Raw genomic sequence first — 15898 nt, 5'->3', positions numbered from 1 at the left:
CACACTTAGTCACATTATAGGCAGGATTTTCCAGCCCTGACACTGGGGCCTCGTCGTAGGCAGGACCAGAAAATTTGGAGAACTGCTAAAAGTCAACGGCTGTCCAAATTTTCCCGCCCCACCTGCAGCAATGCATGCCACTGGTAGGAGCAGAAAATCCTGGCATATATTCTATCCACCATGTCCTTGCCCATTCATTTAGCCTGTCCAAACTCCTTGAAGTCTACTGGCATCCTCCTCACAACTTACATTCCCACCTAGTTTTGTGTCATCAGCAAATTTAATAATATTACATTTGGTCCCCACATCCAAATAATTTATATAGATTGTGAATAACTGTGACACCAGCGCAGTTTGTGGTACCCTACCAGTAACAGCCTGCCATCCTGAGAATGACCCATTTATTCCCACTCTCTGTTTTATGTCTGTTAAGCAATTCTCAATCCATATTACCCCCAATCCCAAGTGCTCTAATTTTGTTTACTAAACTCTTGTGTGGGACCTTATTGAAAGCCATCTGAAAATCAATATACACCACATCCACTAGTTCCCCTTTATCTATGCTACAGGTAACATCCTTAAAAACCTCCAATAGGTTCATCAAACATGATTTTCCTTTCATAAATCCATGCTGACTCTGCCCAACCATATCATTATTTTCCAAGTGTCTAATTATCACATTATTTATAATAGATTCTAACATTTCTCCTACAACTGACATCAAACTAACAGGTTTGCAGTTCTCCATTTTCTCTCTCTCCCTCATTTCTTAAATAGTGAGGTTACATTTCCTACTTTCCAGTCTGCAGGAACCTTTCCAGAATCTATAGAATTTTGAAAGATCATCACCAATGCATCCACTATCTCTAAAGCCACCTTCTTCAACACTATGGGATGTAGCTCATCAGGTCCAGGAGATTAATCAACCTTCAATTCATTTAATTTTTCAAGTACTACCTTTTTATTAATACTAATGTCTTTCAGTTCCTCATTTCACAAACCCCTTGGTCGCCTAGTATTTCTGGGGTTTTTTTTGTATTTTCCTCAATGAAGATAAACACAAAGTAATTGTTTAGTTTCTCTGCCATTTCCCTATTCGTCATTATAACTTCCCCTGTCTTTGCCTGTAATGGATACACATTTGTCCTTGCTAGTCTTTTCCTTTTCACATACCGGGGAAGCTTTAAGTTTCTCACTAGCTTGCATTCATATTCTCTTTTCCCTTTCTTTATCAGTTTCTTGGTCCTCCTTTGCTGGATTTTACATTGCTTGCAATCCTCAGCCTTACCACTTTTTCTGCCAACCTTATAAGCCACTTCCTTTGATCTAATGCAATCTTTAACTTCTTTTGTTAGCCACGATTGATTCACCTTTCCTGTTGGTTTTTTGTGTCTTAAAGGAATGTATATTTTTGTAGCCATGTAATGCTTCTTTAAGTACTAGCTATTGCTGTCTACTGTCAATTTTTTTAGTGTATTTTCCCAATCCACCATAGCTAACTTGCCCCTCATACCTTCATAGTTTCTGCGATCAGCTTTAAGACCTTAGTTTCAGAATGAACTGTATCACTTTCAAACTTAATGTAAAATTCTATCATGCTATGGTCACTATCTCCTAAAGACTCCTTTGCAGCAAGGTTATCAACCAGCCCTTTCTCATTACATAATACTAAATCTAAACTAGCCCGATCCCTAGTTAGTTCTTCAACATAATGCTCCAGAAAGCCATCTCCTACGCACTCCAGGAATTCATTCTCAACAGCATTGGTGCTAGCTAGGTTTACTAGCCTATATGTAAATTGAAGTTTCGCATTATTACTGTATTACCCATGTTACATGAGGCTCCAATTTCTTGATTTATACTGTGCCCTACATTACCACTACAGTCTGGTGGCCTATAAACAACTCCCAACAATGTTTGCTGCCACTTGCTGTTTCTTAGCCCCACCCAAATTGATTCCACACCTTGATCTTTCATTCTAAGAGCTTCTCTCACTAATGTACTGATCTTATCCCATACTAACAGCACTATCCCACTTCCTTTTCCTTTTTACTTATTCTTCCTAAATGACAAATATCCTTGAATACTCAGTTCCCAGTCTCTCAGTCACCCTGTAACCACATCTCTGTAATGGCAATTAAATCATACACATTTACCCCTATTTGTGCATGCAAATCATCTAGCTTATTGCGAATGCTGCATGCATTCAGATAGAGTGCCCTTAACTTTGTCTTTTTAACAGTATTCCGCATTCTGACCCTATTTGATGCCTGCCTTCACATCATCTACCTTTGATTTTGCTGACTACATTTTTACTTCCTTTTAGCAGTTTTGCTCCCTCTGATCTGAGTTCCCATCCCCCTGCCAATCTAGTTTAAAAATAAGATGGAATTATGACAGATGAAATCTGATGGCTGAATGGCCAACTGAGATCTCATGGGGTCTGTCTACAAACGTAATGTGTGGTTCAACATCAACAAGCCATGGAGATATTTGAGATGGCTGCAAGAGGCCTGAACACTTTTTTTAAAGTGTTGGAAGATATAATGCAGCAACATTTCCATCATGTGAGATTTCCACAAGAACCGTGGAGTAAGAAAATTACCCCTAAGATTTGAACACATTTTTTGGAGTCTTAAATTTAGATCTCTGCAGCACTGTGTAATTGCCTGACTGAGTGACAGATTAACATAGAGTGTGACCAAAGCAAAGCATCCATTTGCCCAAAATCCAAGCTCAGACTTAGCTTCTAACATGAAAGTTTTGACTAGACTTCTGGAGACCTTGAACTCCAAACTGTAGCCTCATCAGATTGGAGAAGCATGCAGCTCAGACCAGTCTTGGGCAATTACCAGCTCTCAACCAGAGATCTGCTCTCAGCCAAATTTCTTGCCACGCTGTGGGATTGTCCAGTAGCAGGTAAATGACAGGAGCTGGCATTGATAATGGAAATGTTCAAAAGGCTACAGATGTGTTATAAAGTAAACAGTCCCAGATATTCACTACTTCAATACCAATGACATCTACGGTGGCAGAGTTATCCAATACCCAACATAGATAAGTACTCGAATACCTTAATCACTAGAGGGATGCATTGATATGCAGCAGCCAATCACTTTACATTATCTTCCCATTTAAACAATTAAAACACTTAAAAAGAGCATAGTAGGACTGTCACAAAAGACAGACACATTGAACAAGTCTGTATCATACACCAATAGAATAGGATAAACAAGAATTGGCAGAATTGGAACTACAAAATATCGTGAGATTTCAGCTGAGATGGGACAGAATAAAATAGCTGGGAAGTAGGGCTGACAGAATTAACATACCAGTCTGGCATACCTTATCCCCTTCTTCTCCTCTGAAACTTGCAAACACAGAGCAATATCCAGAGGAACATGTGGGCAGCAAATATCATTGGGCAAAGAAACTGAGATAGCAGATGGAGTGCACTATTTTTGTGCCTTAAGAGTGAATCTGAAAAGGTGATCAACAATTACCCAGTACAAGAAGATATTAACAAACTTGTAGAATGGCATATAATTGGGTCATGAATTTCAAAATTGAGAAATGTAAGGTATTACATTTTGGCAAGAACAATAAGGAGGCCATACATTACTTAGAAAATCCCTATCTCTGTAATCTCCAATCCCATGACCCTGCTATATATCTGCACTCATCTAATTCTGGCCTTTTGTGCATTCCCAATTTTAATTGTGCCATGCCTAGGCCCCAAGCCCTAGAATTCCCTCTCTCTGCCTTTCTGCCTCTCTACCTTTCTTTTCTCTTTTAAGGCACTGCTTGAAACCTGCCATTTCTGACCAAACTTTTGGTCATCTGACCTATTTCTTTTTATGTGGCTCAGCATCATTTTTTGTTTTATAATTCTCCTGTGAAGGGCCTTGGGACATTAAAGGTGCCAAATAAATATAAGTTATTGTTAAAAAATAAGAATTTAAATGGGATAGAGGAGCAAAGTGACCTGGGAGTACAGATACACATCAGTACAAGTATCAACACAGGTTAACAAGGCCATAAAAAAGCAAACCTCACATAAGGATTTAATTCCTGAGGGTTAGAACTGAAAAGTAAAAAAGTTATGCTAAACTTGTATGGATTGGTTAGACCACATCTGGAGTATGTCATACAATTTGGTTGCCATATGGTAAAAAATATATAAAGACATTAGAGAAGTTGCAAAAAAATGATGGTACCAGAAATATAGGGGTACACCAATCAGGAAAGGATGAACAAACTAGATTTTTCTCTAGTTGATCTAGGAGAGTTCTTCAAAATTCTGAAAGGTTTTGATAAAAGTAGAAACATGAATGTTTCCACCTGTGGGGAAGAGCATAACTAGAGGCCATCAATGCATGGTAGTCGCCAAAAAAAAAAGTCAAATAGGGAATTCAGAAGTGACTTCTTTATTCAGAGTAGTGAGAATGTGTAACTCATTACCACAGGGAGTGGTTAAAATAAACAGAATTGATGCATTTAAAGAAGGCTAGATAGGCATATGAGGGAAAAGAGAATCGAGGGCTATGTTGATTGAGTTAGACGAGGAAAGACAGGAAGAGGCCCAAGTGGAACAAAAATACCGGCATGGACTGGTTGAGCTGAGTGACCTGTTTCTGTGCCACGTCTCCTATATAATTGTAGATGTTGGCAGGGAAATGTTTGGACATCAACCCACTCTAAGAAGCTGTGGCATATCTTTCTGAAGAGGCCTTTCCTTGAAATGTCCATTTCAAACAGGCATTAGGTGCATGTTCAGGCACTCCAGGTACATTATGGGATTACATCCTGCTGTGTGTTGTATGTTCAGTGGGTCTCATGAAAAGGCTCTGAGTTTTGTGTCATTGAACATTAAATGTGTATTGATAACTCATAACTATGTACATGTATACAGGGTATAGTCTAAACTGTGAGCTAATTCCATGTTTGCTTTTACATACGTCTCTGTCCAGTCCAGAAATGACCATAGTCTCAGGTCATGTGTCTCTTTACATCACATTGTGGGTGGTACTGTTTCCCAGTCCCACATTAGCCAGATGCCCATATACTCCAACTGCCCCCAGGTCTTTACCCAAAGCACGTACATAACAATCATGCTACCCCTTCTCCCCCTTTCAAGTTTCTGCCTTTATAAATTCAAATGTTCTGGAGGCTTGACAATTCTTCCAGATCTCATTCTGGTCACATTCGGAAGATTGGTGGACTCTGTTGATTGGGGAAGCCTTTGTTGATTCAGAGTTTGAGGTGTAGTCTGTATTTCTGGCACTTGGTTGCCTTCTCTAACATACTTTTTCCATTCCTTGGATTTGAACTTCTCTTTGTCGAGTCCCCATCTGCTCTGCTTGGGGACCACCAGCTTGTCTAGTTCTTTCTGGAAAGAGTGTTCACTCCGTTCATTTGTGATATGAACCCGGTTTTTCTTTCTCTGTGTGGTCCGCTGTGATCTTTGTGTGAGTTGAAGGTGTCTCCCTGTCATTTGGATGTTCCTCATCAGTGGGCTCACCTTGCAGTTTGGCTTTTATCGTAACACTATGTTCTTCCGTGTGTCTCTGTGCTTCACTGAGGTGTGCTCTGGTGAGTTGATGGGCACTAGTTCCTTGCTCCAGCATCGTCTTGCAGCTTTATGTGTTGGCTGGAGGCTTCAATGCCTGTTGCATGGTGTTTACAGGTAGGGTGACAGCAGCTTTTGGGGCCTGGGGTTGGGGCTATTTCTTATGTGGCTGGTCATTTTCAGGTACAGCGGTGATTATCTGAAGATTTGGCTGGCCTGATCAAAGTGGAGCTCCTGGTGCCTACAAAGAAACTGGACAAACCAGCACTGTGAAGAGTGAAAACCATCCAGAGCTGAAGTCCCAATGGAGAGTCTCTTTACTGGTGGGCCTCTCGGGAACTTGCAGTTCCGTGTAATTGACAACAGAGGTTGTCTTGACATCTTCTGCCATTTTAAGAAGGATAAGGGCAACACAGGCATCTCTGCTCAAAAGAGAAAAAGATTGGTTTTGGATAATGTTCATGACTTCGAATATCTACTTGTCGCCATATCTTGGTGGTTCGAGGATCCTTCAAACAAAAGCAAGTGGTGACGGGTGATTCAGGCAACAAATTAAACTGGCAAAGAGAATCAAGCACACGAACTGAACAAATTTCAAATTGAATGACGCACTAAACCTGGTTGGAAATCCCAGGGCTTTACTGACCATTTGCTGGAATTATTCAGTGTTAAAATTAAATAGTTCTTCAACGCAGCTTGCCCTATGAATTTAAATCCCAAAAGCCCAGCACAGGGGAAAAAAATACTAGGCATGGAAATAATATTATTTTTAAACAAAACCCTGATGATCCGATGCAGGGGATGAGAGAGCAAGAGAGCATCCTGTGTATCAAGCGTCAGCCTGGAGCACTCTCAAGCTGGCAACAGAATTTTATTTTTCCCCAAGTAATTGCACACAGAAATAAGCAAAGCCTCTAACTGCCCATTCCTAGGTGCCTTTATGAAGGTAGTGATGAGCTGCTTTCTCCTTGAACTGCTGCAGTCTGTGTGGCTCAGTGGAATGTTCTAGCACACTGACCTGGTGACAATGATACATGTTAAGGCTCGGAATTGTATAGTAGCCTAGTGGTGACAGTGATAGGCTGCTAACTCAGGGCTATGAGTTCAAATCCTATCATGGCAAGTTCAATTCAATACATTTGTTGATCCTAAAGGGCAGTAGAGGAAAAAGCAAACTAGGCAGTTAAATGGCACTCTTAACAAAAAACTTGTGATATGAAGGTTGAAGGGGCATAGTGAATGCTGAGTATCGAGCGTTAGCATGGAGCACTTTTAAGCCGTTACAGAATTTATTTTGTATTTGTTCTCAGGCATGGCCTGGCATGAGAAAAAATGGCTGCATTGATGTTGAAAACTTAACTGGTTCATTCAGATCCTTTGAGAGAGGGATTCTGGTGTGGCCTACACGTGACTCCTGTAGTCTTGATGCCCTTTTAAGTAGTCACCCAGTTACAAACAACCTCTGTCAATTACCATTCCCTCTAATGCACGTAAATTCAAGTTCTTAAAACAAAGGAAGTTAAAAAAAAAGGAGACACACCTGCTAAATTCATGGCATCAAGCTAACTAAAGGAGAGATTAAAGGAGATCTGGGAGTGGTAGCAAACTCAACACTAATCAATTCCAGTCACTGTAGGGCAGCAAAGAACAAGAGACTAGGGGGAGAATTTTCTCCCTGCTAAGTGGGCCGGTTATGTGTGGGCGCAGGTGGGCGCGGAGCCAATTGCAGCCCGCGATCAACTCCATGCTGCCGTTTTACATGGGTGGGCCAATTAAGGCCCGCCCAGTGTGACGCATGCCCGGTAGTGCTCAGCGCTACCTGTGCAGGTGGAGGGAAGAGGGAGAGTCGGAGCCTGTGCTCTTTCACACATGTGCGCAAAAGAGCACAGAAATCTCCCTGAGGCAGCTCCATGCCTCAGGGAGATTAAGCACATATTGAGATTTGTCAATAAACATAAAAATTATTAATACATGCCCCCTCATGTGACAGTGTCACATAAGCTGGGACATGTTCATGAAATGTGAAAAAAATATTTATTTATTTATTTATTTAATAAAACCTTCAGGAAACCTCATCCCGCCCGTGGATGAGGTTTCCTGAAAAACACAAAGGCCGCTTGGGCTCTTCGCCTGCTCGCCAACCTAAAGGTTGGACAGACAGCCCTATTAATTATCTGAATTGTTTTTTTATTGGCCTTAACAGGCCTTTGATAATTCGGGCACGCAGCCGCATCTGGTGTGCACTCGCCGAACGAAAGATCTGAATGACACGCAGTGACGTCGGGATGCACGTACGATGTCACCGCGCATCGTTTTATGCATCAGCATGCCGGGCCCGCCCATGCACGCCGACATGAAAATTCTGGCCTAGGTTACAATTCCCAGGCAATCAGAAGCTGTTATGATGAAACAGCTATGGCAGAAAAGAAAAACTGTTGTCGCGTTGAGCAGAACACGGTAAAGGGGAAATAACATAAACATCTACAATTCAAACCATTTAGTTTCCTCAGCCATCTCTCTCCCTGAGAGTGCTTATCTCATGTATCTCCAGTCTCCACACAGACTTTGCTTCAAATTTGAGTTAATTAAGGAGAGCCAGCATGGATTTGTAAAAAAGCAGATTGTGCTTTACTAATCAAATTGAATTTTTTGATGATGTAACAGAGAAGGTTGATGAAGGGAATGTTATCTATATGGATTTTAAGAAAGTGTTTGATAAGGTACCACATAAGAGGCTGATTAACAAATTGAGGGTCATGGAACAGGAGGGCAAGTGAGCAATTGAATAAAAAAATAGGCTTTAGGTTAAAAAACAGTGAGTCATAGAAGATGGTTGTTTGTCAGAGTGGAGGATGGTAGACAGCGGTCTTCCCCAAATGCCAGTCCTTGGACCACTGCTTTTTTTTTGCTACATATAAATGACTTGCATCTAGGAATATGGACTCAAATTTTAAAATTTGCCGATGATATCAAACTTGGAGGAATGGTAAACAGTGAGGATGATATGAATTGCCTACATAAGGGCATAGATGGCCTAGCAGAATGGACAGACAAGTGGTAGATGGAATTTAATACAGAGAAATGTGAATTGATGCAGAAGGAATGGGGAGAGGCGATATAGACTTAATGACATGGTTCTAAAGAGTATGTAGCAACAGAGGGACCTGGGGTTGCATGTGCAAAGATCTTTGAAGGTGGCCGGACATAGAGAGAGTGGTTAGCAAAACATATGAAATCTTGAGCTATATAACAAGAGGTATTGAGTACATAAACAGGGAGGTTACACTGACTTTGTAAAGCTCTGGTTAGGCCAGAACTGGAGTACTGCATCCAGTTCTGGCCACACTGTAGGAAAGATGTGGAGGACCTTTTAAAGGCAGAGGAGATTTACCAGAATGGTTCCAGGGATGGGGAATTTTAGCTACAATGTTAGGTTGGAGAAGTTGTTCTCCTTGGAACAAAGAAGATTGAGGGGAGATTTGATAGAGGTGAACAAGGTAATGTCAGACTTAGATAAGGTAGGCAAGCAAAAAACTGTTCCTATTAGCTAAAGGTACAAGGACTATAGGAGACACAGATTTAAGGCTTTGGGCAAGAGATGCAGGGCGGAATGTGAAGAAATCTTTTCTGCAACAAATGGTAATGACCTGAAATTCGCTGCTTGAATGCAGAAACACATCAGTGATTTCAAAAGGAAACTGGATGGACACTTGAAGAAAATAAACTGATAGGGCTATGGGCACTGAGCAAGGGAGTAGGACTGACTGGATTGCACCACAGGGAGCCAGCACAGATTTGATGGGCCGAATGGCCTCCTCCTGTGCTGTAAATGATTCTATGGTTCCTTCTTTTTATTCATTAATGGGATGTGGGTGTTGCTGGCTAGGCCAGCATTTATTGCTCATTCCTACTTGCCCTTGAGAAGGTGGTGCTGAGCTGCCTTCTTGGACCACTGCAGTCCATGTGATGTAGGTAGATCCAGAGTGCTATGGCCTGACGTCAGATTCCTCCAGGCCAGTAGAGTCTTTCATTCATAGCCAGAGGTTTCTCAGCCACAGTTCCTTATCCGAGAGGACTGTAACACTGGCTCCTGTGTCCAATTTGAAGTTGGTGAGGTGACCGTTTACTGAGCTGTCCACATTCCAAAAAAAGAATCCAGGATCTTTGACCTCACCCAAGAAATACGGTTGGATCTCTTCCTGGTATGGTACCTCAATCTCATGGCTTGTCTTGGGATCCTCCGCCTGTCTGGGTGCCTTAGTTTTGCATAGCTTTCCAAAGTGCCCCTGGCAGTTGCAGTACTGTACTGAGATTGCTGGACATTGATCTTGCCTGTCAGGTCATTTGGCTCTACAGTGCTGACATGGTCACCCACTCTCTTGTGGTCTACTTGGGTATTATCTTCCTTGGCCTGGAGTCTCTCTGCCCCTTTGTTGCTTTACTAGCTGTACAGTTGGGGTTGCTCTGTACCATTGTTTGCTTTTGCTACGTGAAATGGATCAGTACTATTGATGGATTTCAAATTGTCTGACTATTTGGATGGCCTTTTCTAGAGCCAGATATTCCTTGGCCTGTAGTATGTCTGAACGCGCATTGTCAGCCACTCCAACAACAATTCTGTCCCTTATGAGTCCTAGCATAAGGTCACCATAGTCACAGCCTTCAGCCAATCTGTATAATTAGTTTATAAAAGAGACAAATGTGTCCAGGCGGTTGGACACATTCGTTGAATTTTGTTCTCTCTCAAATTTTGTTGCTTCTTAGATTAAAATATGTATCAAATGATTTTAGGACTTCATCAAATTTACTTGAGGATTTGTTTATTCCTTGCCTCACAATAATATCATCGGCTATCAGAATAAAGTTGAGTATTCACTTGTTCGGCTTCTGTCTTTTTACTTAATCTTGAAGCTATCATGGATCTTGAGAATCTTTTTCACCAAAGTCCCCACTTTTGTGTTTGGTCTACACCTGAATCAAACCAAATTGGTCTGGTAATGTTGATTTGTTGTCGGTGGTTTCTTCAGCATTCAGGTGAGTACAGCTTTAAATGCTGTGCAGGTTTTAAAGATTGCGCAGCGGTAACCGTTTTTCCCTCATTTGTCGCATTTTGGTGGGTTCTCACGGCGAACACAGTCCCAGCCTCTTTGGGGTTTAGTTTTTTGCAGCGATTTGTTAAATCAATGATTTGGGGCCTGCAGGATTTTTGGGTGCTTAATGATCGATTCCAGATTCCCGGCTTTGGATAAGATTTTTAAACCTTTCACTTTTTTTTCCCTGCAACAGGCTTGGCCACCACATGGTATGGTGTCGATTCTGAAGCCCCCAAGCTGGCCACATTGCTTTTGGAAACAGGCTGCTGTGATTTTTGTACACCACTGAAGCCTTTTAAACCAGTCCTGGCTTAGAACTGAATTTCTTGCTCACCCCCTGCCAGGTCCTATGAATCTGCACTCTGTGGGTATTCACAATGGACCTCCATTGAGATCTTGTGGAGTCCTCAGCTGCACAGTGGGGTTTTTTTTTCTTCTGTCGTTCTGCTTCCAATTCTGTAGTGGAGTTTCTTTCAGATGATCTCTCCCTGTGTCTCACTTCAGATGCTTTTAATCATGTCAGAATGCTGCTCCTTTAATATCCCAGTGTTTGAATTTCTGCTCCAGCTCTTCTCAGATTCTGGGTTTCTCCATTAGCTGATTCCATGTTGTATGTTGTCTGTTCAGTAGGTCTGATGGCGAGCTCCTGAGTCTTGTATGGTTGAACATTAAGTGTTTATTGATAACACATAACTATGTACATATATACAGAGTCTAGCCCAAGCTATGAGTTAATTCCATGCTTGCTACTACACAGGTTACTGTCCAATACACAAATGACCGTAATTTCAGGTCATGTGTCTCTTTACATCACACAGTGGGTGGTACTGGTTCCCAGTCCCACATTCATCCATGCTATGCCAGATAACCTTATACTAAATGCCCTGCTTTAAATAAAATGGCTTCCCTGAGTTATACATTATAGACAGAGTATACAAAGGTATGAAGCACTTCTGCCAAATTGTACATTGTGGATTGGATGCAGAATAGGCCTCTGCTGCCAATAATATGGGAACAGACAGCTGAAGTACAACAGTTCTACACTGCATTGGAGGACATTATCAGCCCATATTTATCACCCAGTGCACTTGCGCATTTCTGGAATAGGCTTACATCCAAAGTAATTAATGCAATCTGAATAGATGCTTTTCAGGAACAGTCACAAATGATCCACTATTCTGTGAAACATTGTGGTCCCAGTAAGATTGCAGTTAGAAAGTTTAAAATCTTTTTTATGACCAGGATTATATAATGTGGATTGTAAGGATAAATTGATATTTTGAGTGATGTATTCACTTGATTATATTTGTACCACAGGAGAAATTTCACCATATTTTCTATTTTTGGGGCAGAATTTTACCCTTGTTGGGCGGGCTTGGCGGGGGCGACTGCAAGCGGTTGGGAGGCCGACCACCACCTGCGATCGGGCCCCGACCGCGATTTCACGCTGGCAGGCCAGTTAAAACCTGCCTAGTGTGAAACACATGCTGCAGTGCTCAGCATTGCCTGTGTTTTGGGGGGCATCAGAGGGCAAGCATGCAACTTTGCACATGTGCACAGGTGCGCACTGGAAAAGCTCCCTGAGGTACAGAGCTGCCTCATGGGGGATGAAGATTGTGAACAATGAAAATAAAGAATTTAAAAATGTTTATAACATGTCCCCTCATGTGACTCTGTCGCATGAGCAAGGACGTGTTAAAAATTAGTTTGAAAAATTTTAATTTTTTTTAATCACTGAAAGGAACCTCATCCTGCCCGTTAATGAGGTTTCACAAAAAATCCAAAGGCCGTCCACCAACCATAAGGTTGGACAGGCGGTGAAAAATGTAATTTTATTGGTGCTTTAATGGCATTAATAGGCCTGTTAATTGTCAGTGGGCGCTCGTGCTAGTCGGCAGCACGCCCATCGACCGAAATCCCGCACGAGTTCGGAATGATGGGAAGACGCTTGCCTGACGTCATTGCACAGCATTTTACACTCGTTCAGGTCAAGCACGCACCCTCCCGACGGGCGGAAAATTCTGTCCTTAGACCTTTAGTTCAAAATATTCACCTTTTTCAAGAAAATAAGTGAGTTGGCAAGAGTCCATGACAGACAAAATTGTATAAAGGGCAGACTTAAAAAGCATTAAGCCCATTATTGCCCCGTATTTAAACTGTCTTTGGTTATCACTTGGTTTTAAATAACTGTTGAGACACACTTGATGCAAAGTCTTTTTGCAAATGGCAGCACTCCATCTATTGGCAGTCTGATGGAACAGTCTGTGAAGAGATTCCCTGCCAGAGGTTTGGGTGTCGGCGACAGATGGTTCTCTGCAGGACTGAACAAATTAGCAATTATTTCTACACATCCTGAGGCTCTTCATGAATTCACTCCTCTCTGCTCAAGGTCCATATCCTGCTGACTGAACACAGGAATATGATAGTGTAATACAATGCAATCCATCCTTTTCATGTGATGATAAATGAATCCTGTTGATTGACAGAAAATTAATATTCCATTAAAGAATTACTATCAAAAAGTGTCAGCTGTAAAAGGGTTTAGAAAACTGGGTCCAAATGGTTTCCCATTAAAGAGAGACTGGGGTTCACAGGGTACCTTGTACATGCTACACTTTTGATGCAAGAATAACTCAAAGCTACAGCAAAGTTCGTAGCCCCAGAACAAGCAAAACTAGTAATTTGTAACCCTTTTATTGGAATACATGGACTACCCACTCAAGATATATTAAACAGTTGGACAGGTTCTACATGAGATGCATTCAGAAAATCACAGACATCAAATGGGAGGACAAAATGCCCTATGCTGAGGCACTTCAAAGATCAGAAATGCCTGGAATTGAAGCACACTTCATCAGAGTTCAGCTCAAATGGTTGGAGATATAATACACAAGACTGATGATAAAATCCCCAAGGTGTCATGTATTCACAACTTAAACTTGTACACTGCCAGTGAGGTAGGCTGAGATTAAGGTACAAGGACTTCTTGAAAGTGAACCTCAGGAAATACAGCATGCCCATCACAATTTAGAGCAAATGCTCAAAGAATAGCTACCTGAGAAGCAATCTCAAGTAGTGGTGTTTTTTTTTCGAACAGTAAAGAATACAAGCATCTAAGGACAAAAGGCAAACTAAAATGATTAGACAGTCTCAACAAATTAAACAAGTCACCCTTGCCCACACTGTGGAAAGCCATGCAAGCCTGCAATCAGGTTCCACAGCCACATCAAAACACACATTGGATGACTTTACACATGCATGAAATGCCCATCTTCAACAACAAAGGGAAACTGACAATGATTAGGGTACCATATAGGCCCAGCTGCAGTGTGACTACAAAGCCGTTTGGTTTTCAAACTCCATGTTACTGATATAATCACATAACATCATCACCTTTTTACATAATCCATTACAAGATGACTGTTGTGACTGCCCTAGTTCCTATCTATTTTTATGTCACTCGTACATCTATCCTAAAGCACAGATTATCCTTTGGTGCAATTCTGATTGCAATTGGAATCACTCCAGTTTGCCACAGCCAAAAGCACGTGTAACTGTTGCATAAGTAACTCAGTATGGCTGATCTGTCATCAACACCAGATTGCTGTAGTGCAAAGACAATCAATAAAATAACTTAAAATGACAGATTCAAGAGAATGTGAATTATACCAAAGAAGGGACGTAAAATTTTAATTCCTTTCCCCCTTTAACCCCCGTCACCTGCTTTGATTCATTTTTTCCATGACCCATTGTACTTGCAAGGTAAGATCACATGATAATTATGGATGAGGAAGACCTTTTGGTTCATATTAGTGCTCAACATTCCACTGACATTTTATTATTCCTACCATTTATAGATTTTTGAATCCAGGATTGACTTCACCTAATCACTACTTCCTCATTTTTCTAATCTTTTCTGCTATAATTTTTTGATCTTTGTGTGTCCTGTATTATTGAGCTTGATCATTCACTTAGATTTTATCGTGAAAAAATATTAAATCTGCATCCTGAATCTTTGACCAAGGACATGGTATTTTGATGGTCCCAGTAGCTCAGGAACCACCATGTTCCAAATAGACTCAATCGCCTTTACAGACAGGTAGCACTTGCACTAATTGTGCATTAAGCCATACTAATTTTGTGACTGGGTGTTAATGGAGCAGGTACTAATATTTCCCCAGCTTGCTAGCAAATAGATGACAGATGGTTTGAATTTAGAAGGAATCATTTTACTTAACCAACCGCATAGACTGCTTTGAGGGGATGATATCCGAAATTTATGGGGAAGATCAAAATGACTTAATGACCATTGACTTTCAAATAGCTTTTGATAAAGTAATGAATAAAGGCTGCTTTATAAAGGTCAGTGGATATTAAGGTAAAATATGGACTTGGGTAATTATCTGAAGAAAAGAAAGCAGAGGGTAGTTGGAAGGAGAGCTACATAAATGAGTGGAATGCCAAGAAATCTGTCCTTGGACCCATCCTATTCCTGATATAAATAAACCACGTGGAATGTCAGTCTTGTTTTAAAGTACTTAAATCCTCATAAGGTAGAAGGAATTGGAGACTCAGAGAAGTTAGCTGAGTTCTTACAAAGGAAATTTAACAAGTTTTTGAAGCAACCAATGCACAGTATTGCATATTGGAAATAGAAATAGAATACACATTGGCTCCAATATTTACTGGGGGAGGGATTTGTGAGAGGGATGGAGTTTTAGTAGGGGCTGTGGTGTTTTCAATCACAGTGTGTGTCTTCTTTTCCAAACAGCTTTCCCAAATAATGCCAGCCTGATTGACAGCCTTGACTCCCTGTTGGGTGGGGAGCATTCCAGAGGAGGCCCCATGCCTGCAGCAGGGTTAGTGGGAATCTGGGGGAAGCTGGGGTCCAGACCTTGGGAGGAAATGAATGGGTCACTGATCTCTCCTGGTGGATCTCTGATCCTGGTGGGAGTGTTGCTGCAGATCTGGATGTTGAGTGACATTTAATCTCATTGGTAATGGAGCAAATTAAGTTTGGGGGCCGGGGAAGCACTGAAAGTAGTGCGCTTACCTTTGCCACAGAGCAATCTCACTTCATTCCACTTCACCTGCTGGCTTTCCTGAAACCTTGGATACTTGGTTGTTCAGAGTCAAAACTGGAAGATAGGCTAAATATGAGGCACTAGGAATATCTATAATATATAAATGACCATTCTGCCTCCTGTAAACAAGTTGATTGCCAAACAACACCTCC

The sequence above is a fragment of the Carcharodon carcharias genome, chromosome 9 (genome assembly GCF_017639515.1).
Source record: "Carcharodon carcharias isolate sCarCar2 chromosome 9, sCarCar2.pri, whole genome shotgun sequence".
In the NCBI taxonomy this organism is placed as follows: Eukaryota; Metazoa; Chordata; class Chondrichthyes; order Lamniformes; family Lamnidae; genus Carcharodon; species Carcharodon carcharias.
This window is presented reverse-complemented; position numbering follows the sequence as displayed.